At 34.9% G+C, this 26,269-nt stretch overlaps 1 long non-coding RNA gene across 5 annotated transcripts in view; it reads right to left on the reverse strand.

The window, feature by feature from the left end:
- LOC109695252 (uncharacterized) overlaps positions 1 to 26,269 on the reverse strand; it is a 220,695-nt gene that overhangs the window by 118,997 nt on the left and 75,429 nt on the right. For all 5 annotated transcript variants that reach the window (XR_012449116.1, XR_012449117.1, XR_012449120.1 and 2 more), the window contains one exon: positions 3,428 to 3,537. This is a non-coding gene — a long non-coding RNA (uncharacterized lncRNA). The remainder of the gene's footprint in view (positions 1 to 3,427; positions 3,538 to 26,269) is intronic.

The raw sequence follows: 26,269 nt of genomic DNA on the forward strand, positions 1-26,269 counted from the left end.
CTTTGACAGAAACTCCATTCTCTTCCCTGTCATGAGGTGCAGAGACACAATGCAGAACACGCTCCTAACAATGTCTACTGAGAATGCCAGTCCAGTAGGTTGTGCTATCCTGTGACGCCTATGAGCAGATGGAACCAACAACTCTCCTCTGAATCAAAATAAAACCTTAAAACAATTGGGTTTTTTGATTCCTGATGTCAACTAAAAATAATATAGATGGTTAGTTCAGACCTAATGTTCACCTTGGAAACTTTTCCTAATTGTACCTATCACCAAAAGTGTCTTTTTTCCAAATGGAATTGGTCATTGACATGTGGATGTGCTCCTAATAGCAAAATAAAAATATTCCCTGCCTGAAGCATTATAATAAAGTTGTCTTCTTCCATTCCATTGTTTCAGAACATTTAATCAACTGACATGACATCTGGGACAGGTGAAAAGAAGCCACCTCTATTAATTTATAATTGTAACAACCATTAACTTAATGATGGCATATTATTATTATTATTACTTTAACTTACTTTAAGCAGAGTTTTAGATTTAATTTTATTACTGGTGTTATGCTATAAACTCATTTGGGATTCAAAGATAGAAGCCTAGATACGTTTTAAGCTTGTTTCCATTATGAAAAAAAAAATCCCACCCCAAGAAAAATTCTAAAATGAGTGAATTTTGCCCAGAAAGTACTTTCCCATTTAAGTTTTCTACCATCCACCTAATTTCAAGTATCTCAGATCTTTCTTCTATCAAACTCTTATCTAAATTTAATATTAAAAAAAAGTTTAAAAGTATATTTAGTTCTTCTAACATAGAACTAGGCACATAGTGGAAGCCCAAAATTGATTAGCTCCTTTATTTTTGCATTTCAAAAAATAATATATTATCAGTTATTTTCAAATTCATGAGAATATCAATCAATAATTTTCATCTACATGCAGTAATATGTCTTCCAAAATAATAAAATGTAATCTTTGTTTTCCTATTAAATAAAATGTATATGCATTTTTGTGTAATGTGTGTTTAGATGGGGAGAGAAAGAATAAAAAGTACATACACTATTGTGGTTATTGAAGTGACACGAATAAGAGGTTGTTAGCTCCACCTACACATAAAACCAACTTTGCCCCTTTGTCTCTGTCCTCTGACACCTGAGAAGTTTCGGTTTCCCTGTCTTTATCTTCCTGAGTTTACAGCAGGAGTCTGATGGCCCTATCTCCATTCTGACAGCAGCCAGCTAAGTAATGACAAGGCAAGGCTTGTCGCAGGCAGACAATGGGAAGTAGATAACTGTTAAAAATGCTTAATTCCAAACATGGAAATGAATTAGCTGAACTGCTTTGGCAGTGATTTTCTCAAGTAACGAATAACATGAGGAAAGGCATTCCTTAGCACAATAGTGTGTACTGACAAGTGGTTGGATTCATCCATTTAACATGTTTTGCATAAGTGGTGATTAATAGTCCACATTTTTTTGATAGTATCCCCATCTTATTGTGAATTTTAGGTCTTAAACAATGATTGGGTTTCAAATATTTGAGAGCATACCAGACAGGCCTCTTCCACCCAATTACCAAAAATACTACAAATATTTGTAACCCACGTTTCTTTCCCCATCAACTTTATAAAATGCTATACACACATACACTCACATGCAAATTCTTTGCTGAACATAAGTATATTCACAGAACCATTGTCATTTTCTTGTTTGTGTAGGTAAAGAATTTGTTCAAACAAGAATTAAATTAAATTAATGTACAGTTTAGAGCATTTTTGAATGGCACACCCTAGCTACAGAAAGTGGGCCACTCATCTAAACATCTTAGTGTTTTGATATAAGCCCTGTCAGATAGAAGATTCTGTGATACCAGCTACACTTCTTTTGAAAATGTCATCTAAGGTATAAATTGATTTTCTGCCTCAAATGTAGCTGCTGCTCTGAGAAATCTCCTATCCTATTAAAAGTGTCCCTATTCCACCTCCATCTAGACAAGAGTACATGATGGAACTGACATATTTGTAGGATGCAAAGTTCTCACTGATTCATTCATTTATTCAACAACCCTACACAAATCACTACTCAGAGGCTGAGGATATATATAGCAGTGAACAAGGCAGTAAAGTTCTGTGCTCTCATTGAACTACTTGCCAGTATGAGAAAGTAGATAATAAATAAGTTAAATAAGATGAATTCAGATACTGTGTTTTGAAAAAATAAAATAATATAGGGTAATGCGATGAATATTATTTTGCATTAAACAGCCAAGGAAAAACACCTACCAATGTTGTGGCATTTGAACAAATCATAATGAATCTGGTACAAAGGACATGGTATTTAAAGACAGAAAGAAGACCATGTTCTTGTTTTTGTAAGAGACTTTAAGTCAGGTATTTGAAAGCCTCCTACATTTTAACGTGGAATTGGTAGCCCACTGGGACATTTTTCAGTATCCCTAAAAAGGTTCACACAGGCTCAACTTGATGACTTTTTCTGTTATGATATTTGTATCATGTCTTACCCCACTACATATGCCTTTCTAAATATAAAGGCTCAAAATCAATAGTTTGCAACCCTATGTGCACATTAGATTCAAGAGTCCCTTGAAAAAATACACATGGGTGTGTCCTACTCACATTAATTCAATCTGAACCTTTAGAAAAAGCTTGAACAACAGCATTTCTAACAGGTCCTCAAGTTATTTGAATCCTAACTTTGCTGGCATTGCTCTAGATGCTAAAACAAACAGCCTAAGAATTATCAGGAAGGACTTGTAGGTGCCATCTGCAAGGGGCTAGAGAAAGAGCTGTAGGAAAAGGGTCTTTAAGAGGTGATAAAAAGAGCAGTTGTCTCTAGACAGATGTTCCTCTCTCATAGAAAACTACCTGATAAAAGAAAAAAAAAAACTGAAACAATTCAACATTTTCATAGATTTATCCCAGGTGATTTAGCATAAGAAGCTAAAAAACAGACGCCAAAAAAATTTTTCTAAAAAGTTGATGTTATCATCAAGCCAGTTTCAGATTACAGAGGATGTGTGTGTTTGTGGTGTTACCACTTCTTTTTCAAGTTATGCAACAAAAATCACATTCTCTTGAGGTTAAGTACTGCCCTACTCTCTTCAAATGATTTTAAATCTCACACCTCCACCCACATATTAAATTAGTTCAAACTAGATGGAGGTTAGTGTTTTAGGTTAGAATGACTGTCTTGCACAAGACTTTCCTTGCATTGCCCATAACTATTGCTTTTACCTTTAGGTCTATGAGTGCTTTGCTAAGTTCAGACATAAAAGTATGCATAGGCTGCTCTAACTCTTGCTCTGAACTACAGTCTTTATAGCATTACCACATAGAGAGAAGCTCAAAAAATTGGTTATGAATTTGTCATTAGGAAGAAGCAAGACTGAATTTAAACATATGAATCACTTACTTCTCATTTTCTTTTTTCTGCTGTAACATCCTAGAATGCCAAATTTTGGCACCATCGCCTCCTTTCTTCCTCTAAATGTCTTATGTTTGATTTGGCTGAAGTGTAAGTACCTACAAGAAAAAAAAGCATATCTTACTTTGCTATCCCTCAATGACCTTTCTGTAGCTAAGCTAGGACCAGGTACACTGACACAATGAAGACTTAGAAGATAGGAAATAAATGGAAGTGATTTTTGGAGGAGTCTTCTTATCTAGGGCACAAGACTAGAGCTTGATTAAAGTTGTATATGCAGAAGGACGCTGTAGAATAAGCCCAGTAAACATGTTTCTGGATCTATTCTAGAAGTCAATAGTTTCAGAAATAGGAAGAAAGAGCACAGAATTTGAATATAGTACTAGATTGGTAAACTCAGACATAGAATAACAAATACTATGAGACCTCACTATATGTGTAATCTAAAAAAGTAAAAGTCATAGAACAGAAACTAGAATAGTAGTGGCCAGAGGCTGGGGCAGGAGGAGGAAAAATGAGAAGATATTAATCAAAAGGTACAAAGTTTCACTTATGTGGGATGAATCAATTCTGAGAGCTAATTATGACGACTTGTGATTGTGACTACAGTTAATAATGTTATAGGGGTTGGTGAAGTGGCTCAAGTGGTAGAGCACCTGACTCTACCACTAAGTGTGAGGCCCTTAGTTCAAACCCCAGTACCACAATAATCATCATCATAATAACAACACTATAACATATACTTGAAATTTGCTAAAGAGTATATCTTAAACGTTCTCACTACAAAAATAATGATAAATCTGATAGGTGGCAGATATGTTTATTGGATTGATTTTGGTAATTGTTTCATAACCTGTGTGTGTGTGTGACAACAAAGCAACACATTGCACAGCATAACTACATGCACTTTATTTTTTTCTTTATTGTTGTGCTGGGTGGTGGTACACTGGCATTTACAAAAGTTCTTACAATGTACTAAATATATCACATTTGAATTCACCCCTCCACTGCTCTCCTTTATTCCACCTCCCCTGGTTCCTGTAACAGTTTCAACAAGTATCATTTTTGCATTTACATACATGTATACAAATTATTTTCACTGTATTCATCCTCCTGTGCTCTTTCCCTACCACCTCCCCCTTCCACTGGTGCCAACCCCCACCGCTGCCCTGCCCAGTAGGACCTGTTCTGCCCTCCTCTTCTCCAATTTTGTAGAAGAAAAAAGACAAAAGAAATACATGTTTTTGCTAGTTTGAGATAAAGATAGCTACACAGGAAGTTTTCTTGTGATGTTTTCATGTATATATATATATTACAACCCCAATTGGTTCGTCTCCTCCAGTCCTCTTCACTCTTTCCTAGCCCCTTCCCATGATGGCCCCAACCAGTTTAAGATTTCTATATTCATTCCTGTAAAGAGAATAAATCAACCACATTTAAGTTTTTAGTTTCCTTCCCTTCCTCTATCCCTCCAGTGAACGACTTCCCCTTAATGTGACCCGTGTCCCATAATATTACTGAATATGTTTTTAGGTCTATAATCTGCATATGAGGGAGAACATGCAGCTTTTGGTTTTCTGAGCCTGACTTACTTCACTTAAGATGATGTTCTACAGTTCTGTCCATTTATTTGCAAGTGACAAAATTTCATTTTTCTTTGTGGCTGAGTAAAATCTCCTTGTGTATAAATACCACAATTTTTTAATCCATTTGTCAGTAGAGAGGTATGTTGGCTGTTTCCATAACTTAGTTATTGTGAACAATGCTGCAATAAACAGGTGCTTTTGTTGTAGGCTGACTCACAATCCTGCAGGCATATTCCTAGGAGTGGTACTGCTGGATCATATGAAACTGCATACAATTTTTATGTGTCAGTTACACCTCACTATGAATTGAGAGGGGGCATGGAGAAATTTCAGTAATTCTTTATAAAATGGGTATGGAGAATTGCAAAATGAAAAGCAGCTCAACAGTGACTGGCACAGTAAATGCCTAGTAAATAATACCTAACATTATAATAATCCAATATTGTTATATTTAAGAAACACTTAAAACATTATACAGCATATACATGCATCTAACTTTACACTGTACTCCAGTTATATGTACAATTTATATGTTTTTAGGTACCAGTTAACATAAATTTAAAAGTAAACAAAAGTGTTAAAAAGACTTACTACAGATCTTTGAAAATCCAGAATGATAGGAGATATTAAAAAGTTTGGTAGAGGCAAAAGGAAGTCTCTGAAAGATTAACTGAGTCGCACTGAGCAGCGGAATTAAAGGGAAACACAACCTATAGGGGAAGAGGACTTCTCTTTTCTTCTTTCTTATAGCCCCTGAGATTCATTTTTTTCCATCCTTTTTGCTGACATTACAGTGTTAAAAGTCTTCATATTCTAGAAGCCACACAGTGTGATGCAGAGAAAAGGACCCAGGATTTAAAATCAACACCTGTGGATTCTGGTCTTATTAGAAGAAATATCTTAACATTGAACAAATACCTGAATCTCTGCAACCTTCCTTTTGTTCAGTTATGATTATCCTTAGTCTTTAATGCTGTTATTCATGGAAAAAAATTTGTTTTGAGTTAAGGTATCTTACAATATTGTTTTCTAGACAATTTAAAATTTTTTTTCAAAATGAGCATTTGCAAGATCTATATTCTTATAACAACTTTATCCTTCTTGCCAAGATATTTACTGCTAAACTAATTAATCAATTAAAAAAAAGGAAAATTACAGTAGTTCCTTGGGATTCACAGGTAAATGGTTCCAAGGAGACTGCTGTTGAGGAAAAACGACAAATACTCAGTTTACACAGAGTTCAGTACACTAAAATTACTTAAATTTACCTATATCATATATACAGCAGATCTGAGCATCCACGACTTGAAACTGGCTGGAGTAGGTTACACACTGTCACAAAAATTACTATTGTACACATTAATACTGCTCACCAAAAACTAGATCTTATTTCATGCTTTTATCTCAAATACTGAGGATGTTTGATTCATTTTTTCCCATGATGTCAAACCTCCACTAAAGGCATGTCACCTTCTAACAAATCTAAAATTTTCAGTTTAGGCCTTACTTCAATTAGGCACAGTATGTGACCTTTTGGCTTAAGAAAATTACTATAGCTTTTACCACTTGCTTTTTTGGGTACCATTCACTTTTTGGGGAGACACATTTTTACAAAATTAAGGATAGGGAAATACTAAGCAGATCACACAATGATTTAAGCACAGTAAACAGGACTGACTGAGAGCTTCTCTGCTTTAACTGAGCGACATAGTGTGCACACAGGAATCTTAAACTTTTGTTTTTAAAATTTATACTTATTTATTTGACCACAGTTGGGCTTACTGTAATATAATGTGCAATACTTTCTGTGTTAGTCTGCTTTCTAATTGCTATAACAAATACCTGAGAAAACCAATTGATAAGGAGAGCTTTATTTTGGCTTCTGGCTTCAGAAGTTTTAGTGCATACTCTGCACCCATTGGTTTTGGACCTGTGGCAAGGCCACACATCATGGTCAGAATTCCACGGTGCAGCAAGCTGCTCACCGCACAACCCTGATGCTAGAGGAAAAAGAAGAGGAGAAGCTGGTATTTCAGTACTTCCCTCAAGGGTATACCTCCAATTACCTAACTTCCCTCCACCAGGTCCTACCACCTAAAGGTTCCACTACCTCCCAACAGCACCGAAGGCTGGGGACTAAGCTTTCAACTTATGATAGCACTGATATCTTGAGACCAGACAAAAAGTTCACAATCAAAAAGTCAGTCAATACTGAACTGATTCATAGTGCTTACTATAGACAGAGAACTATGAAAGAGAGAAAAAAACGCTAAAACCAAAGACCCCAACTTAAGAGAGTTAGTTGCTGAACTGGGGGTGTGTGGTTCAAGTGGTAGAGTACCTGTCTAGTAAGTATAAGGCCCTGGTTCAAACCTTGGTACCACCAAAGGAGAGAGAGGGGAGGAGAGAGAGAGAGAGAGAGAGAAAGAGAGAGAGAGAGAGAGAGAGAGAGAGAGAGAAAGAGAGAGAGAGAGAGAGAGAGAGAGAGAGAGAGAGAGAGAGAGAGAGAGAGACTAAATAAATGGTACTGCAATATATTTGAAAAGGGCACAAAACTAGGGGCTTGGAGTATAGCTCAGTGGTAGAGCAGGTAAGACACTGGGTTCAATCCTCAGTACCAATAAACAACTAAACAAATAAATAAATAGCAAAAAATTAAATGAAAGTAGTGCCAACTGTGAAAACGTATTCCATGGAGTGATCCTACACAGAACTTGATCATTATAACCTCTTAGTCCTACCATTTGTAGGCCATTTCAATGTAGCTCTAACCTACCTTTCTTTCCAAGCCTTTCTCCCAGGCCTTGCTTGGAAATTGTTTCGGCCACAGTGGAGCACATGCTAGTGGCAAACCTGTGTTAAACCTTTGCTCTGTTTTCTGGTGCTCCTCTTTTGCAACCACCCAGAATCTTTCTTCTAAAAATTCCTCCCCTAGGTGAACATGGTTGATGTACTTTCTACATAAGAATGAACATAGGATTTTTTTATCACTATAAGAAGGGGAATAAGGTAAAAAGGAGAAAATAGAGGGGATCAACCAATTCAGATTATAATATGTATGCACAAAATGTCATAAAGAAACTCACTGTCTAGATATCTTAAACAAAAATATCATTTTTTCAAAAACATAGAACAAGAAGGTAAAACAGGTCCTTTCTTGGAAGATTGGTACCAGTGGAAGGATAAAAGGAAAGTGTGTAGGATGGTGAATGTGGTGGAAATATGTACTCATGTATGAAAATAGAAAAATGAGACTGTTGAAACTATTCCTGAAATGGGAGGCAGCGGGGTGAATTCAACTATGATATATTGTAAGAACTTTTGTAAATGTCACCAAGTACCCCCAGTAAAACAATAATATGACAATAAAATAATAATAATAATAAAGAATAGAGGAATAGTAACAGAAATTATTTTTTTTAATTCCTCCCTTTATTACCACACATAGGGATCCAGGCAAAAACTCTGAAGCCATTGAGCTAACGATCTCATTCATTTATTCTTTAGTTACTGGCACCTGTGATGTGTCATGTATTCACTAAGCCTACAGAACCTACAAAAGTAAACAGCAATGGAAGTACTAGGTTATAGAGTTTTGATAAAAGAATAGGAACTAGGGCTGGGGTAACAAATAAATCTTCATTTTAAAAATTTTTTCCAAAGGAATTTAGTGATTAAGAGAATTTTTGAGTAAGAGATCCATGAAACTAAAAGCTGGCTTGGATGTCAATTCTCTCTCTCCAAAAAAAGGGCTGGAGTGAAATAATCCAAGCTCAGCAAGAGAAGACAGGACATGAGGGTGGAGGAAGCCCCTGCATATTGAACTTGTGGTTTTGCATCAGAGGAAACTATCATGGTATACAGGAGAAAATTTGATCACAATTATGCCTTTATCATCCAAATTTACTAACTGATTCAGAACAAGTGCCCCTCAGAAATGGTTAAAATGTGGCAAATATCTTATTTCCAATAGCAATAAACTTAGTCTATACTATGTAAAGGTTTTTTTTGTATATTCCTTCTCCATGTCTCCTTTTGGATCATAGATTATGAAAGAAGGATTTCATGCAGCAGTTTGTGACAAAATATTTATTTCTTACTAATGTGTAATATTTTCTACATTAATAATTGTATGCCTTTAATTATTGATGTAAACTTAATTGTGCCCCATGTCCCTTTTTCTTGCAGCTCAATAAAACCATATATTTCTTTAATTAGACTTCATTTGAAGACTGGAAAACAATGCAGGAGTGGTTTCTTGCTAATTCACCTATACCCAGCCAAGAAAGTAATGAAATTAGTGTCTTGAATGTGGTTTAGCAAGAAAAAATACCTAACTGCTCTGAAAGTGTGACTTTCCCTTGCACAGTTAACCTCACTCAGAGGCCAGGGACACACAGCCAGCTGAAACCTAACTCTGCAGCAGAAGATGGCTTTCTCCCCTTCCTGGCTCTGGGGAGAAATTTCATTGATTTCAGTAGAGATAGAAAGAGAAAATTGGGGTCACCTACATGGCTATTATACCCTTTTCCCTCTTTATGTTCTCTGCTTTTCTAGAAATGTAGTCTTAGTCTTTCCTGCTTGATTTCAATGTTTTGTCATGTGGTCTACTTACAGTCACTGGGAATGTTATAACTACTTTATTCTGTGTCCAAATATCACAAAAACAACAAAAAGAAGGGATATATGAATGGCAACTAACATTTGGAAGCATCTAGCCCAAGTTATACTAGATGCTGCTAATCAATTATTTTTTTTAATCTCCAGGAGTCACAATCACAAATGCCAACAAAACAAAAAGAACAAGAAAGCATATGTCTTGAGAAGCAAAGAGCCCTCTGAGCTCCATCTTTCACTTTCTACATTTGATAGAGAAATGAGAACAGAAAAAAAGTGTTTTTTCCTGTAAGAATGCCAAGAGTGCATGCATGACAATTGATACGGATCTTGGTGTCAGACAAGCCACTGGAAATAATGGCTCAGTGGGAAACAGGACTGCACACAGCCCTGCTAAGTGAAATCTCCCACTCTAAGTCATTGTTGCCATGTGAGAACATGGGCTAGCTATTGATTGTCCTTCCAAATTTATAAGCAAAGATGAAAAGGCTGAGTTGCATGTGAAACTTCCTAATTTTTACATGTTGCTTCAAATTTTCTTACAATAGTATAGAATATGCTACAAAAGGATATGGCCTGTGGGCCACCAGTCTGACATCTTTGCCCCAAGTTTTCTTGGCACAGATGAAATACATAGCTGTACCTCACTGCATGTCAACCATCCTACAATTTCTGTTAAGTCTATTATAATAATCACAATGGATTTGTTCTTAGAAGGTAAAGATTCTTGCATATTATTTACTATGGGAAAAATTCTGGGCAAAGTTGTATTTTCTAAAAATTATTTTCAAAGACATATATATTCATGAAAGATATTTTTAGAATACCAAAAATAGAGAACACAAAAAGTAAAACAAATGCCATAGACCCGTCATCCAAACACAATCACTATAAACAGCATTACACATTTCCATCCAGGACTTTGAGTTATGCTTATATTCAGTAACTTTTGAACCAATGTAACCGTATATACCCTGCATAGTTCTTAGTTATGTTAAGAATCACTACATATGATTTGCTATTTCATTTAACATTTTTTAAATAGGTGAGTTTTATACTAGTTTTCTACGTAAAACTTAAAGGTTTCACTTGGAGAGAAATCTAAATGTTGCAGAAGATACCTTCTTCATAAAATATATTTCATACAGTAAATGACTAATACAGATTTCTAAAGCATAATGTGCTACCAGTTATACACATTTCCAAGGCTATTTGGTTGTCACATTGTTTTTTTTAAAGAATTTCCACATACATATCAGTTTATAGATGTTATTGCATCCTTATCAACCAATAAAGCTTTTAAAAGTAAATGAACTTTGATTTTTTGCACACTTAGTCACTTCTTTAAACTAATTTAAAAATTATTTTTTGGTATTGGGATTTGAACTCAGTACCTCATGCTTGCTATGAAATTGTTCTGCTACTTGAGCCATGCCCCCATTCCTTTTTGCTTTAGTTTAATTTTCAGGATGGGTCTTGCACTTTTTGCTCCCCAAGGCTGTCCTCCAACCATGATCCTCCTCCATCTGCTTCCCACTTAGCTGAGATGACAGACATGTGCTACTGTGTGCAACTTGTTTTTTGAGATGAAGGTCTCACTAACTTTTTCCCAGGCCACCTTTGAATCACAATTCTCATCTGCTCCTACATAGCTGGGATTACAGGTCTGCTCCACCATGCTTGGCCAAACTTATTTTTGCTTAGTAATTTAATTGAGTGAGATATCCCCATCTCAATCTGTGATACAGATATGGATAAAATGTAGATAAAGAGTTATAGATAAGAGTTTATACCACAAAGCATGATACATACTGAAAAATACATATAGTATTCTCTATGCTTACAAATTTGATGAAAGAGAGAAAGGCATGAAGAAAGAAAGAATGATTTGCAGTCTGGATCATTGCTACCTGAAATGCTAGAGTCCAGTACCATTTATGACCCTGTCTTTAATCTTACAACTGCACTGTCCACATAAAAGCATCAATCTCTTCTGTATTCATTTTCTATTGTTGTGTAAAATGTTATCAAAAACCTAGTAGCCTAAAACAATATAAATTTATTGTTTCGCAGTTTTCTTGTTCTGGAGTCTAGACACTAGTTAGCTGAGTCTTCTCCTCGGGGTGTCACTATGCTAACCTCAAGGTGTTGGCAGGAGTTACTCCAGTAATCTCTTCAAGCTCACTGGCTGATGATAGAATTTGCTTCCTCATAATTGGGTGACCAGTATCTTTACTTTCTTGCAAGCTGTAAACTGGGTGCTATATTCATCTTCCAGAAGCTACCCTAAGTTTCTTGCCCAGTAGCTTCCTCCAAAGACCTTCTCATCATGTAGAAATTTGCTTTTTTCCAGGCTAGTGGGAGATTTTCTCTAATGCTTCAAATCTCTCTGACCTAAGAGCTCAGACTAGGTCAAACTCACATTTATCTTTCCTTTGATTAAATCAAAGTGAAATGACTAGGGATCTTCACTACATTTGCAAAATCCCTTCTGCCATATACTGTAGCATAACTACCAGAATGACATCCCATCACATTCACCAGTCCTATTCATACCCCAAGAGAGGGGATTATACACCAAAAGGGAGAGTCCTGGGGATCATAGAATCCTGTGTGGCACAGCACTTTTCCTCAAGCTTCGTAAAAATCTAAAACGTGAGCTGCTAAGTAGTCATGAATACTTTCTTAACTGCCTTTCATTTTCCCCAACTTCTGTGACCTCTTCACAATGTCCTACCACACAATATCTGATTGGTCCTGTGCCATATATATTGAGTGCCTTGCACTATTTTTAAAACTTCAGAGTTGGAGCCTTTTCCTGCCATTTGATAAGTATAATAAATAGTTGTCACAAATGAAATTGGCATAAAAGCTGACTGTGTGATGTCAATAACAGGTATAGTTTTTGTAACAGTAATGTAGGTTGACTCTTGAAATCCTAAATTTATCATTAGTACACTCTATTCAGAAGGATTTAACGCATTTGATATACATAAAAAATTCAAACTTCAAAGCATGTTAGAAAATGACAGGCACCTGAAAGTCCCACTTTTTATTCCAATGAAAATACCTTTTACCAAAAAGTTAAAATTTCTCACAAAATGTAAAGGAACTAAAGAAAATAAAGGTAATAAAATGTGCTATTATTCTCAGTAAGACAACTCAAAAGCATGTTGATTTAGGAAAATCTTTGAGCATTTACTTGGGCAATTGTAAGGTAAATTCAGTTCCCACCATGGAAAGAAAATGCTTTGAGGAGTTTTCTTGGAGTTCTTTTCAGTTTGTTTGCTTCTTTGTCTACAGAAATATTTTATAGCATTTTAAGGACAAGCTATAAAAAATATTTATGTTTGGAGAAGAAATCCATCTATAGTATAAAAACTCAAATTTAATTTTAAGAACTGGTAAACATTCCTATAAACAAAATCAGTGATTTCCCTAGATACTTTTTTAAATGAATAAAGAAAATCAGCTCTGGTTGTCTCATTTGTTGCTTGAATGCTGAAGAGCAACACACTGCAATTTTAAAGAGCAGTTGTGTTATTTTATGTTTTACAAGTCATAGTACAATATTTCATGGTTTAGAAAAGAACTATTGAGCTATGCAGACATTCTCTTTTAAGACTAGCAGTTGAAACAAGCAATCAACTCACTTCATGCATGGAAGAAAATTCTCCAAACTATTCTCTGTAAATAAATTTTCAATCAGGTAAGTAGGAAGTTTGTTTAAAAGAGAAACATTCCACATTTCCCCAATTATTATCGATGAATCACTCATTCATGAATTAAAATTGCTGTGTAACTAAACAGATGTAAATGGATTGACATACTTTTGAAGCAGATGAATTCACAGGATCAATTCAACCAAATTACTGTATTTCACCCTATCTGGTTTTCAACATAGTATGTTGATAAACCATCACAGGGAAATGTTCCTATAGATATTATATGCAACTTGGGGATATTGATGAGGTTATACAAATGGGTACAACAGATTAAATGTTTACGTGTTTCAGAAAAGTTCAGAAAATTCACAAAAAATTACAGAAGCTTCTCATATTGGAGTGGTTTGCAAGTGTAATTTTCATGTCTTTTGAGTAAAAATGAAAAGAAGACTCAGTTTACACACTGAATCGAGAGTATATTTGAGCTGTAATGGAAAATAGAACTATTGGGTATCAACTTGAACAGTCAGTACCAACTATAAGATTAAGTCAATTTGTCTTTCATCAATTTACCATATCAAAGTTGCCAGTGTGTGAGTTCAAAACTGAGGTAAGGTGTTTGTGGAAGAATTTATCTTTACTCTTGCCTTCTGACAGTTTTATTCAAAATCATATAGATTCCAAAGTTTAACTTTATACTTAAAATCATTAACATTTTATTGTCCCCAACAGTTCCTTGATTTATTTTTGCTTCTTGATAATTTTTCAATCCAGCCTGGTTCCAAGAACTCTATTTCTTGCTTCTTATGAGAGAGAAATGTGTTTTCACAATACACCAAGAACCAGGGATATGTGACTTGGGAAACTGAACAATTGTTTCAATATTTCTCCCAGCAGTTTTCAGACAGTAGAATCATACAACTTTGATAAGAGGAACTTATCAAAGAAGCTTGTACATGAGTGCTGAGGCATTGCACATAAAGCTTCACTGCCTTTTGCTACTCAAAATATCCTAGAGTTCAAAGGAAAGATCTACTACAACAGCTTCAGGGAATATCAGAGACTCATGGATAATATTTTAAATATGCTTACTCCCTACTGAAATGACTGATAATATCTCCTTGATACTTAAGATACCCATTTTTCAAGATTATTCATTCCAAAATCAGACAATGAGTTTTAATCAAGGTATATTTTTAATATGGTAATATTCTTTTCCTTGAAAGCATTATTTAATCAATGGTGAATCTTAAACAAGAGGTTCTTTAGAAATGATAAAATATATACGATATTCCAATAAATAAACATAAGGCCAACCATAAGAAGAATAAAATCTTCTTTTTGTGTGTTGGTCCTTAATGTTGGTCCTTACAGGTCTTCTTTATTATTGCAAAACATTAACAAAAGAGGAAAAATAGAAAAAAGACTTTTATACCGTGGTAGTGATGTAGCTATTAGACACTAGGTTATGTCTTAAAAGCATGTGGAGTGCTTCTCCAGACTAAATTTAGTATCCTTGTGGGGGAAAGAGTTTACTTGTTATTTATAAGAACATTGTGTGTGTGTGTGTGTGTGTGTGTGTGTGTGTGTGTGTGGTTTCCAAGTAATTCAAAGCCCATAAGAGACCTTAAGACCATATCTACAGCATAACAATTACTGTTTTCATGAAAAATAAATTATTACATGTAGTTAAGAGTGGTGATAGTAAAAGAATCCTTTCATTGAAAAGTTATAATTTGACCTGCTTTGACACATTAAGGGGAGGTTTCCAACCTAAACTTTTTTTTGTAACACACAAATCAATCAAATAATCCTAACTGGAGCTGTAATTGAGTATTTTGGCCCTAGAAGGAGAATTAAAGATTATCTGGAACATCTGGCTCATTTTAAAGAAAAATGAACTCATTTTTCTTTGAAAAGTCCTTTGCTTTGCCCAAAGTTGTCTAATCAATTAGTGACAGACCATGAGTAGATCCCAGTACTTCTGTTGTCCACTGTGATAATCTTCAGAAGAGTATACCCACTTCCTAAAACTTGAGTAAAATACTGTGGTTCTGGGCAGCTTTACCAGAACCTAAAAATTGAACCCAGGTCTCAGAGGAATTTTGAGAAAGCAGAGCTCGAGTCTACCACAGTTTTTCAACTTGTTCTCTATATTCCTCTGTCCATTGTTCACAGATACAATGTCTATATAGTGTTTGTAGCATATCTAGGAATACATGCACTAAAAACACTATTTTAAGCAGTCAAGAAGGTCTTAATTAGTTAGAATCATATATCAGGTTAAGAATTGGAAATGTCCTATGCAATCATTTCACATCACTCTCTAACTTTGGAGAAGAGGAAATTAGTGTCTGGGAAAGTAAAATGGCCATCAAATGCTGGTGAGTGCTAGGTTAGAACTGGAAGACAAATGTTCCAACTCCCTGTTTCATAACACTGCACAGCTACATCATGAATTATGTCTAGGAAATAGAAAGACACAAAGTACTCATTCTAAGACAGATTTCCTATGAGAGATTTCTCAGGCAACATAATGGCATGAGAAATACTATCAAATTTTTATCTTTGCCCCTCTTAATGGTAATTGTTCTCCCTCTTGGATTTGCCCTTTTTACCTATCAAAATGTGCTATCAGGAAAAGTTTACAAGCTGTACTATTTTTATTCTTCATAAGTATCCCTATTTGGTAGGTATTAGTATTAGTATCATCAATTTTGAGGTGTGAAAATGAAGGCTGCCTGTGGATTGCGTTACTTCTCCAAGTGGCAAACAAAAGCTCAAGCCCACAGCTATCAAGCACCATCTTTAAACACTTAATTCCACACTGTATCTAGGAAATAGTACGTGTATAATAAACGTGATCTCAGCTGAGGTTTATAACTCAGTGGTAGAGTGTTTGTCTAGCATATGCAAGACCTTGAGTTCAATACCAGCAATGCCAACAAATAAATTAAATAAGTAAATAAATAAATGTGGTCTGTTTGAAAATCAAGAAGAAAGGAAAGGCAATTAGAAGAAAACAGGAGAGGGACAAAGGGAAGAAGGGAAAGAAGGAAGGAAGCAAGAATTCCTTCTAGGAATAAAAGTTAAAACAGTAAATCATATATGTAAGAAATATCCACTTTATAACCACACAATATACAATATAAGCAGGGACTAAGTAAAGAGGACATATAAATAATAAATGAGTATGTTTTGTATATAGACATGTATTCCTTACACCATCTTTTACTTACCTCTTTAAAGGTATGAATGTTGTATAGATTGCAAGGCATAAGCAGAAATCATTTTCAATAGTTGTTAGCAAAGTTTTTTGAAAACAGAATATGAAAGTAAGAGACAAACTTTCTTTAACATTTCTTAAATTACATTATAACTCTAATGGGTAGCAAATATTCAAAATTGGAAACCTCTCTGTAAAATATTATTTTTTTCTATAAAAGCCAATTGCATACCAGAGAATTTTAAGCATTTGAATGTTGTAAACATTGGACTAGATATAATATGTATGAACACATGTAACTTCTTTGTAGGTTATACATCAGTTCCACCTGATAAATTTTTCCCATGTCTTTGTGTCTTCCTCTTTCAGCACAATATTTTCACACCATTTCCTATAGAAAAACAAATGATACCAAGATTTCCCTCAGGAGACAAAATTAATGGGCAAACTCTTTGGGGAATACGGGGTGAGAAATCATTTCTAGTTGTTAGTAGACTAGAACTTGAGTGAACCCAGGGTTATCTAACTAAGGGCAGAGGCAAAGCTGACACAAGAAGAGTATTGCTAAACACAGACAAAATGCTAACGGGTCCACGTGACAAAGATGTAGGACAAGGCTGGAGTCTGGAAGGATAAAGATAAGGTGCGTGAAAGTGGGTTCAACACCACTGAAGGGGGTCACAATGGTGCTTTGTCATGCAGGACATAGTGTGGAGGGCATGATGACTTAAATTAGATGCTACTACATCCTATTTCTTCATGACACACCATGGGGTGTATGGTGGCACTAACAATTGTGAGAAAGGCGATGGTGGCTATCTCAAGCTTCTGTGTCAATTTCAATCATTTTCTTGCTTCCACTAATTTATATCCAACCTCAATTCTAGAAAATTTAATCATTTATTTGTTGGAGGATCATTGGGACTTTTATACTTCTAAAATGAGAACACGTTCACATTTTGAAAAAAATGTATTTCAAAGAAAAGCTTCAAAATGTTATATATTTCCCTCTTAAAATCTGTAACTTATTTTAACAACAGCTTCATATCTTTCTCAGTTGGTCTTTTAGCTCTGCTACTGCCCAAAATGAAAATATTTCACTGTAGTCTAGTTTCTCTTTAATTTATACAGACTAAAGACCAAGAACCACACACACACACACACAAAATACAAGAACCACACACACACACACACACACACAAAATACAAGAACCACACACACACACACACACGCACACACACACAAAATACAAGAACCACACACACACACACACACTACATTAGCTTCAATACTTCCATTTTATCAAGGAAGGGTGGAGCTAATCCCTCAGTATTTCCAAACCAGTTACTTGTGGACTAGGATATTCAGACAACTAACTATTGGTGTTGTGCTGATTTGAATAAGCCAGCCAAGGTGTAAGAAAACCTAACTTCTACATTAAAATCCACATTTGCTTATGCTAGAATGAAAACCCATCTGAGAATCAACGAAGCACACCAAGAGGGTCTAATTAAATCCCCATGCCATTTCCTTTAAAACTGTCAAATTGAAATTGTAATCGTGTATTCATTCACCCCCAATGGTGTAGTGGTAATTTTAGAAGTGGGAATATTTAAGCAATAAGACCCAACAGTGTGTGTTTTGCTAGGATATCAACAACACTGCATAGTTCTTAGGTGTACAGCCAATAGCCTGAAAACAAAACCTTTCCTAAATAGTGAATCACACAATCCTTCTGCAAGTGTACACCCACATTAGTGAAAAAGACATAATTCTGAATTAGGAATGAGAATTTGCCAAAGATGTGTTGTTAAATTATACTACAAATCATTCTAAACTGATGAAAATAATACAAGGCACTGGCTCATTATGTCAAAGTGATGTTCAACAAATCAAACTTCTATGATTTCTAGTTTTTGAGGTCACCATACCACTCTAAAAAAAAAAAGTGTTTTGTCCACAAACTTTTTTTCATCTTCTACTCATTTTGTTGTTGGTTCTCAACTAAAATCTAATTGAATAATTATTCAATCTACCACTTGATGCTGTGGTGCCCTTTTGCTACATTTTGGAGGACAGTAATACATCTGAGGATAAGTCTGTGTGGAACATGAATTGAAATATTGAAATGGTCTTCACATATGCTAAAAAGAGAAAAAACTAAGATTAGCAATTACCCTAAGCTATGTTTAAATAACAAACAGCAAAGAAAGGCAATCAAATTATGTAGTTAACTTACTGACTACATAAGGACACACCCTGAGTTAAGAAACTATGAACATAGTTCCAGTCCCAATCAGAAGTATCTATCTTCTTGCTTCTGTGATATAGCATAGTTTACTCAACCTAAAGCAAAGACAGAAAAATACTTCTGTAGATTAAGTTGCTAAATTGCTTTCCTTGACGAATTTGCTGACTGAAAAATTCAATAGAGCCAAAAAAATAAGACTAGCATGTAAACATTCTATATACCTACATATAAAAATTTTATTCTTCTACTCACCTCCTGTTGTTTTTTATACTCCTTTCCTACCCTTCTTTGAACACAAACATAAACATGTCTGCAGGGACTGGGTGCCTGGCTATTCTGCAGCTATAACCCAGGCAGGAAAGATCATTGTGGTGGAAGAACAGAGAACAATGAAAACAGGGAGCTTGTCTCAGCTCTGAGGCTCACCTGTCTTTATGCCAGTCCCCACATCACACAAGAATCTCTCAAAAAACTCTCCTCAGTCAAGCTAGGCTATCCTCCAAGGTCATTGTGTGAAAATATAGCAACATCAGAGAAAATTAAAGAAGGTCCCATTGTCCTATGTGTCTAGGTTGTCCTTCAGAGAAGAATTAGGAAAAGCAATGATGACAAAAAAAATAAAGTAAAACTGAATGTCACTTATGTTTAAAGAACTACAGAAAATGGAGTATAACTAGACCTCACACAGAAGACAGAAATAACTGGTAAGATGAGGGTGCTCTTCCCTATTTCCTCTCCACTTTACTTTTGGTGCCTGAGGATTGGGAATACGGACGAGGTAGACACTCAGGAAAATGGAGGAAGTCTACTTTGATCAAACACATTCCACTACTCTGATTCCTCTCTCATGGAATATGAAAGCCACTCACATCATCAGTAATGAGAAGCAAGACAGCAAGTCACATATTACATTCTCTACCTACATTATCATATAGAGAGTAACAGAGTTTAAAAACAAGTTAATGAAAGACAAAACTCAAAAATGATCAGTAAGTATTGAAAACTATCAGAATATTAAGAAAATCCATAAGTATTATCTTTGCTCAACAAGTCAGATTTTCAACATCAGAATCCATCACAAGGAGAACATATACAAGGTTATGACAAAATTCCAACATTCAAGTTTTATGGGAAAAAAAAACCAGAAATCTTAAATGCCATGGGATGACATTTCAAGTGAAGGTCAACAGTTGGATTATAGGGGACTGATCTTTGGGTTCTTATTATGTCTTAGCCTATTTTGGCCACTATACAGAAGCTATTGCTTTTAAAAAGCAAATACTCTCACACTCCAACATTCATGATAAATCTCTGAAACTTTTTCAGAAAAAAAATTATAAAACTATTTCCTTTCAATGCACATTAACCACCATCCAGTAGCCTTCAGAGATGTCAAATACATGTCCCTGAATTAAAATATTAAAATTAATGTCTTATACTTTTGTTTGCATAAAAGCATAAAAGTTAACAGAGTTTCACTAGAATTAAAGTATTATCACTTAAGCTAGCATTCATCATGAATTTTCTTTGTCTTGGGTACTCTGGATCAAACCCAGGGCCTTATGCATGACAGGCAAGTGCTCTACCACTGTGCTAGGAACCCAGCCTTATCATACTTATTTTTGCTAAAGGACCTATATAAATAAGTTTCAAAAAGTGTCTATCACTTTTAACATAATAAAACATGCTTTTTCATTTTTGGTGTTTGGCTCTTTTCATATAAAATGTCTATAGTAAAAGGGATGTATTTCCATTTAAATAAATGTGCTGATTACCAGCAAATTTTATTTTAGTAGAGAATAATTTTATAGCATTTAGATTACTCATTCTTTTATATATATCAAAGACTAAAATGAACCATTTATAAGCACTAATCATTATTAACACCTTAAAATAAAAGTCATTCTGCAGTGACTGCAGAATGTAAGTGTAAGCAAGTTAATATTGAAAAATAATTAGCTATTCAATTGGTCTTTGACCAGATAAAAGGCATATAGAAGACATGCAGGTCCAGGTATTGTAGATAAGATAGCATCTGACTTACTTTGAAAGAGAAAAATGGCAAAGTCTTGTTAAGATCTTTGCTGTTTCAATTAGGAATAGGGTATCATGAAATACTTGGTTGATTTTTTTTTCTTGCTGGTGAAAAATCACCTGATTTTGCCAGTGCCTAAATAGTGGAGATCAAACATTCAATGTCAAATGGCTTTATCGGTGGTGCATCTCAACTATACTTTACAAACAGAACAATGGCTTGATAGAATAATAATAATCCAAGCTACCCTGTAATAATTTTGCTATGAAAGTCAAAATATAAGTAAGCTTTCCTACTTAATGTGTTTTTTGTCACACCTGTATATCGTTGTCACAAGGCATGCTACGATCTTAAGGTGGGCTAACATGAGAAGTAAAGTCAATTAGAATTGTGTAAAGACACGTTAAGAAAATTAACCTAGCTATAGATCCAGCCTTCAAGGGATCAAAATGCTAAGTCTAAGACAGCATCACAACCTCCAGTGAAATTCTGACTGGTACTTACATACAGGAGATTGCAAGCTTGATATAGCTTATACTTAACAGGAATGGTTGATAAAAGGAATGGCAAGAAAGTTATCCAAGAGGTAAGCATATAACCAAATGGTCTGTTGTTTGTCATATGAAGGTTACAAGTACAATAAGAAATGTGGTTTTAGGTGAGATGGTTCATGCCTGTAATCCCATGTACTTGGGAGGCAGAGACCAGAAGGGTTGACGTTCAAAGCCAGCCCAGGCAAAAATTTAGTGAGAACCCCTTCTCAACCAACATATCAGGTATGATGATGTATGGCTATAAATTCAGCTACACCAGTGGCTGTAGAATGATCATGGTCTGAGACTGGCACCCATCAAAAACATGAGACCCTAACTGAAAAAAAACTAAAGCAAAAAAGGGCTGGGGTAGTAGGTCAAGTGGTAATGTACTTGACTAGCAAACATGAGGCCATGAGTTCAAAATCCAGTACTGAAAGAAAGAGAGAGAGTGAGAGAGAAAGAGAGAGAGATGTGGCTGCAGATTTGATTGCTCAGACCTATCTCTTTCCAATCATGGGACATACTTGGGACAATAAGGCTAGTGCTAAGTCCTTGCACTGAGGAGACCTAACTCCCATTTCTCTTCCAGTCTTAATTCTCACTGGCTCAAAACCAAACAAAAATGAGCATGCAAGTCAAAGGTTTTCAATATCTAATGTTAGATAAGGTTAGAAAGCATACAGATCTATCTTTCTGTGTCATTTACCTTTTTTCCTATTCAACAAATGCTAACTTCTCACACAGGTACACACACACTAACACTTTTGTTAATTCAGCATAAATGATTTTCTTTTTTTTTTTATTGTGCTGGCAGTACTTTGTGACATTTACAAAAGTTCTTACAATATATCAAATATATCACAGTTGAATTTACCCCCTCCATCATTCTCCTTTATTCCCCCTCCCACACATTCTTGGAATAGTTTCAACAGGTCTCATTTTCCATGTACATGTACATGTGTACACAGTATTTGCACCATATTCACCCTCGTATGCCCTTTGCCCACATCCTCCCCGACTTTTCAATGGCTCAAATTTACTGCCAACTTTTCTTAAAATATGAGAACTAGCATATCATATTTAAAATAAGGAAACATATTTAGCTCACAATCATTCATACTCAACAGATTATTTAAAATATTCAAAAATTATTGACCTTACTTAGAAGGTTTCAAGCTTCTATTTCATCACATACTGTGAAAATTAGTGGCAAAAATGTAAGTTGGGGACTAATCAGTGGAAAGATACACATTTCCCAATTTTAAGCTCTTGATTTACCAAATGTAAACTTTGAACTTCTCTAGGTGAAATATTTCTTAAATACTAATATAGGATTTATGTGTACACCCCATTGCTTCATTTGCTTAGAAAACAGATTGGAAGAGCAATGATGCTGGATTTCATATGTCTGGAGGAAATAATGCATGCATGACATCTGTTTTCCCTGAGGATTTGACACACATTTGCTTTAATGTACTGGTATGTTCTTCATTACCTTAAATACTATATGCTAAAAACAAGAGTGTTCCATTTTTCAAGGAAAAGAAAAAAAATTCGTAAATCCCAAAGTCCTTCTCTCTGAAGAACAATGATGTAGGAGTTAAACGCAAATAATTGTGTTTCTAGTTACTTAACTTTTTTTAAAGATTATATGTAAGTCTTCCATAAGCTTTCCATACATATGCCTTCCTTGTTACTAAAGAATTAATCCAAAGCCAGAAAGAACATGCCTTTGAAAGTCAACAGTTAAAAGAAATAAGATCTGCATCTCTAAATAGTTCAAGTCATCAATTTAAGATGTTTGAGATATTAATCCTCTGGAAAATTGTTTGGCTTCCAGAAGCAGTGAGTTGTTAAACATCTCTGGTGGATGCCCTGGAGTTTTGCCACAAACTGACACATAAAGATCCACAAGGAACACAAAATACCACTATTCCACACCACACCAGCTGCCTTATGATACCTACATTTCTGTATAATTGCTCTTAACTAAAAACAAATAAAGTATCCAAAACACTTCCATGATTCTCATTCACTATCTGTTCAACTGATACTCAAAATAAAGAATTTATCCCCTTCAGTAAAAAGCTATTATAATGCATACAAGATTTGTTAAAGAAACACAATTTGATGTGACAGTAGGAGTAGCAAAACATATTATAGGTTGAAGTTCACAATGGTTGAATGAGATAGTTATATTTTCATTTTTTTGTCTTTGCCTGAGATAACCATATCAAACAGTCAGATGTTTCACTACAGCAAGAGAACTTGATGGAGCTCTGAAATCAAATGTCTGAAATCATTTCCCAAGTCCAGACAATGATAATAAACATCTCTCCAAGGGTCTAAGTCAGACCCATTAGTGAACATGAGCCGCCTCCCATCAGCTAAAAGGAAAATCATCTCCTGAAATTAAATAGCAACTGATATCAACATTTGTTTTCCCCTGGCCCCATCTTTAAAATCTTGGATTCAGACCTTTGACTTAATATCCTGATGCTCTTCAATAAATTAAAAAGACTAAAATCCTTCACTTGGTGAACCGAAGTAAACAAATGAGTTTACTTAGTAAATTACATCTATACATTTAATTAAATTCAGTTCAAATTTTAATTTGGAGAATTAGAATTAAAATTTGCATTAATTACAATCCCTTTTCCTATTAAAAGTGAAGATACCTAAGGGGAACAAAGTGAGTTAGGAATTAGAGGTTAGAATGTCCTACTAAAGAGACTAATATAAAAGGAATTTAAAATGTTACCATCTCCCTGTCAAAATGTGAGATACTCTCATTTTGACTTGAGAACTTCATCCTTATTTGCTGGTGCTCAATTCTGAACATATATTCAACACTTTTCTGAAAGAAACGTGTGTATTTAACACCTGAGAAACCAACAAACTTGGCAATCAAAATCTTTTTTTTATGCAAATATTATGTACAATACATTTAACCATAAAACAAGTATAGAAAACCTACATGAATCCACCAGTGATAAGCTTTGGAGTAGAATAGTAATTCAGTGCCAACCTCAGCTAAGACCCCAAGCAAGAGAGATGACTGGCCAAGTGTAGCTATATAAGGCAAATTATTAATAACTATATCTTCTGAAGGTGAGATTTAGTCATTTTTATGACCTGTCTCTTTTGGTTCAAATTTTTATAGTCTAAGGAACTACAAAAACTATTAAAGCAAGAGTTTTGTATTGTTTGAATAAAACAATAAATTGATGAATAAAAGACTGAATGTATAGATGGGTGAACAGACGAATCATTAGAAAACTAATTTATAATATAGCATTTAAACAAAAGGCCAAAGTGTTTAGTTTCCTTCTTATAGTAGCTGACTTGAAAATGGATCGTTGTAGGTGTAAACAGCTGATAGAACAATTGTAGAAATTTTTCCTAAAGAGATTATGACATAAATATTTATTTTCTGTATGTCAAAGATATGTAAACTGAAGAGATTCCAAGAAACAGAAAATTCAGGATTCTAGATACTAATTCTTCAGTCAAGAAGTTTACCCTTACAAGACTCCAGCTGTTTATGTTTTTTAACAAAACTCTTATTTTAAACTGCTTGGCTACATACATACATTACGTCAGAACAAGTAACTAGATCCTGATAAACTAGATTTTCCATATACCAGCATCATCTCCCAATGTAGATTAAGTAGCAGTAGAAGTCAAAACAGTGGTGTACAATTTATTAAGCTGCTGCTGTGCTAACGCAATTTCCAAAGGTGGCTCAGTTACTATTTGGGATTTGATTAGTCCTTAGAAAAACCTGGTTCATTTCATTCAGATAAGACTGTTTCAAACTATGAACTCCATCAGGTGATACTGTCCTTAGAGGAAAAAGAAAAACTTGTGAATTTAACTATGATAGAAATCTACACAAATCCAAGTTGTCTATTTGCCATCTGTATTGATATTTTGCTAGTTATACAAGAAGGTATAGCTATATAATCCTGCTGGTTTTCAAAGATGCGTACACATATTATGGGGAGGCATATTTTGTTCTGGGAGCCTTACACCATTATGACACCATCCAATATGTTATGGCAATTGTAATACTTTATAGACCAGTGGAAAATACATCTAAAAATAACTGTGCCATTTCTGAGCAAAAGCAGAAGTAATTGATGTTTCCTAGAAAAATGATCCCACCTGGCTTTGTAGAAGAGCAGCATGAGCGTTTCGGTGACAGGTAGATCCAGAACAGAGCTTTGTCCTCGCTATCATTCTGATTCTCTGAAACCCCAAAGTAAGGTTCATAGAGATTCTTTAGAATGCTCCACTTGAAAGCCAGATTACACTATTTAAGTGGCCTAGGGAGTTCTGTATTAAAGGCTCCCTGCTGCTCAGGCATTTTTCCCATTATAATATATTGCTGTAGATTTAACACTCTTGATTTTCTATCATTTAACTAATATGGCTCAAAAGGTTGTCATTGTGGATGCCTCTAAATTATATCACTGCAAACAAACCTTGTTACCAAAGGAATTGCTTGTTTAGCAAAGACATTTTATGGCATATTAGCATAAAAATACTACTTCTACTTTCAAGTTCATCCATCACGTAGGTGCTGAGCGGAAAAGCATTAGATGTGATACAAATGCAAGCAACGTCGGCAAATATGAATGCATATTTGCAAATTTTAAGTGCATTGCTATGCTGTAACCTATACCCTGAACAACTTATAGCTGTTTGCGTATTAGAAAAACAGGAAAAAAAACAAAAAAAAACCTTATTACTCAGTTTTTCCATTTACCTCACAGGAAATTGGTAATCAACCACTGGGATGTTTGTCTCCTGCTATATGTGGCCTGCAAAGCAGGTGAATGAAGCAATTCAAAGCAAGGCAGTTTCTAGAGGAGAATAAAATATTGGCCACATGGTTAGATTTGAAGAGA

The sequence above is a fragment of the Castor canadensis genome, chromosome 6, assembly GCF_047511655.1.
Source record: "Castor canadensis chromosome 6, mCasCan1.hap1v2, whole genome shotgun sequence".
In the NCBI taxonomy this organism is placed as follows: Eukaryota; Metazoa; Chordata; class Mammalia; order Rodentia; family Castoridae; genus Castor; species Castor canadensis.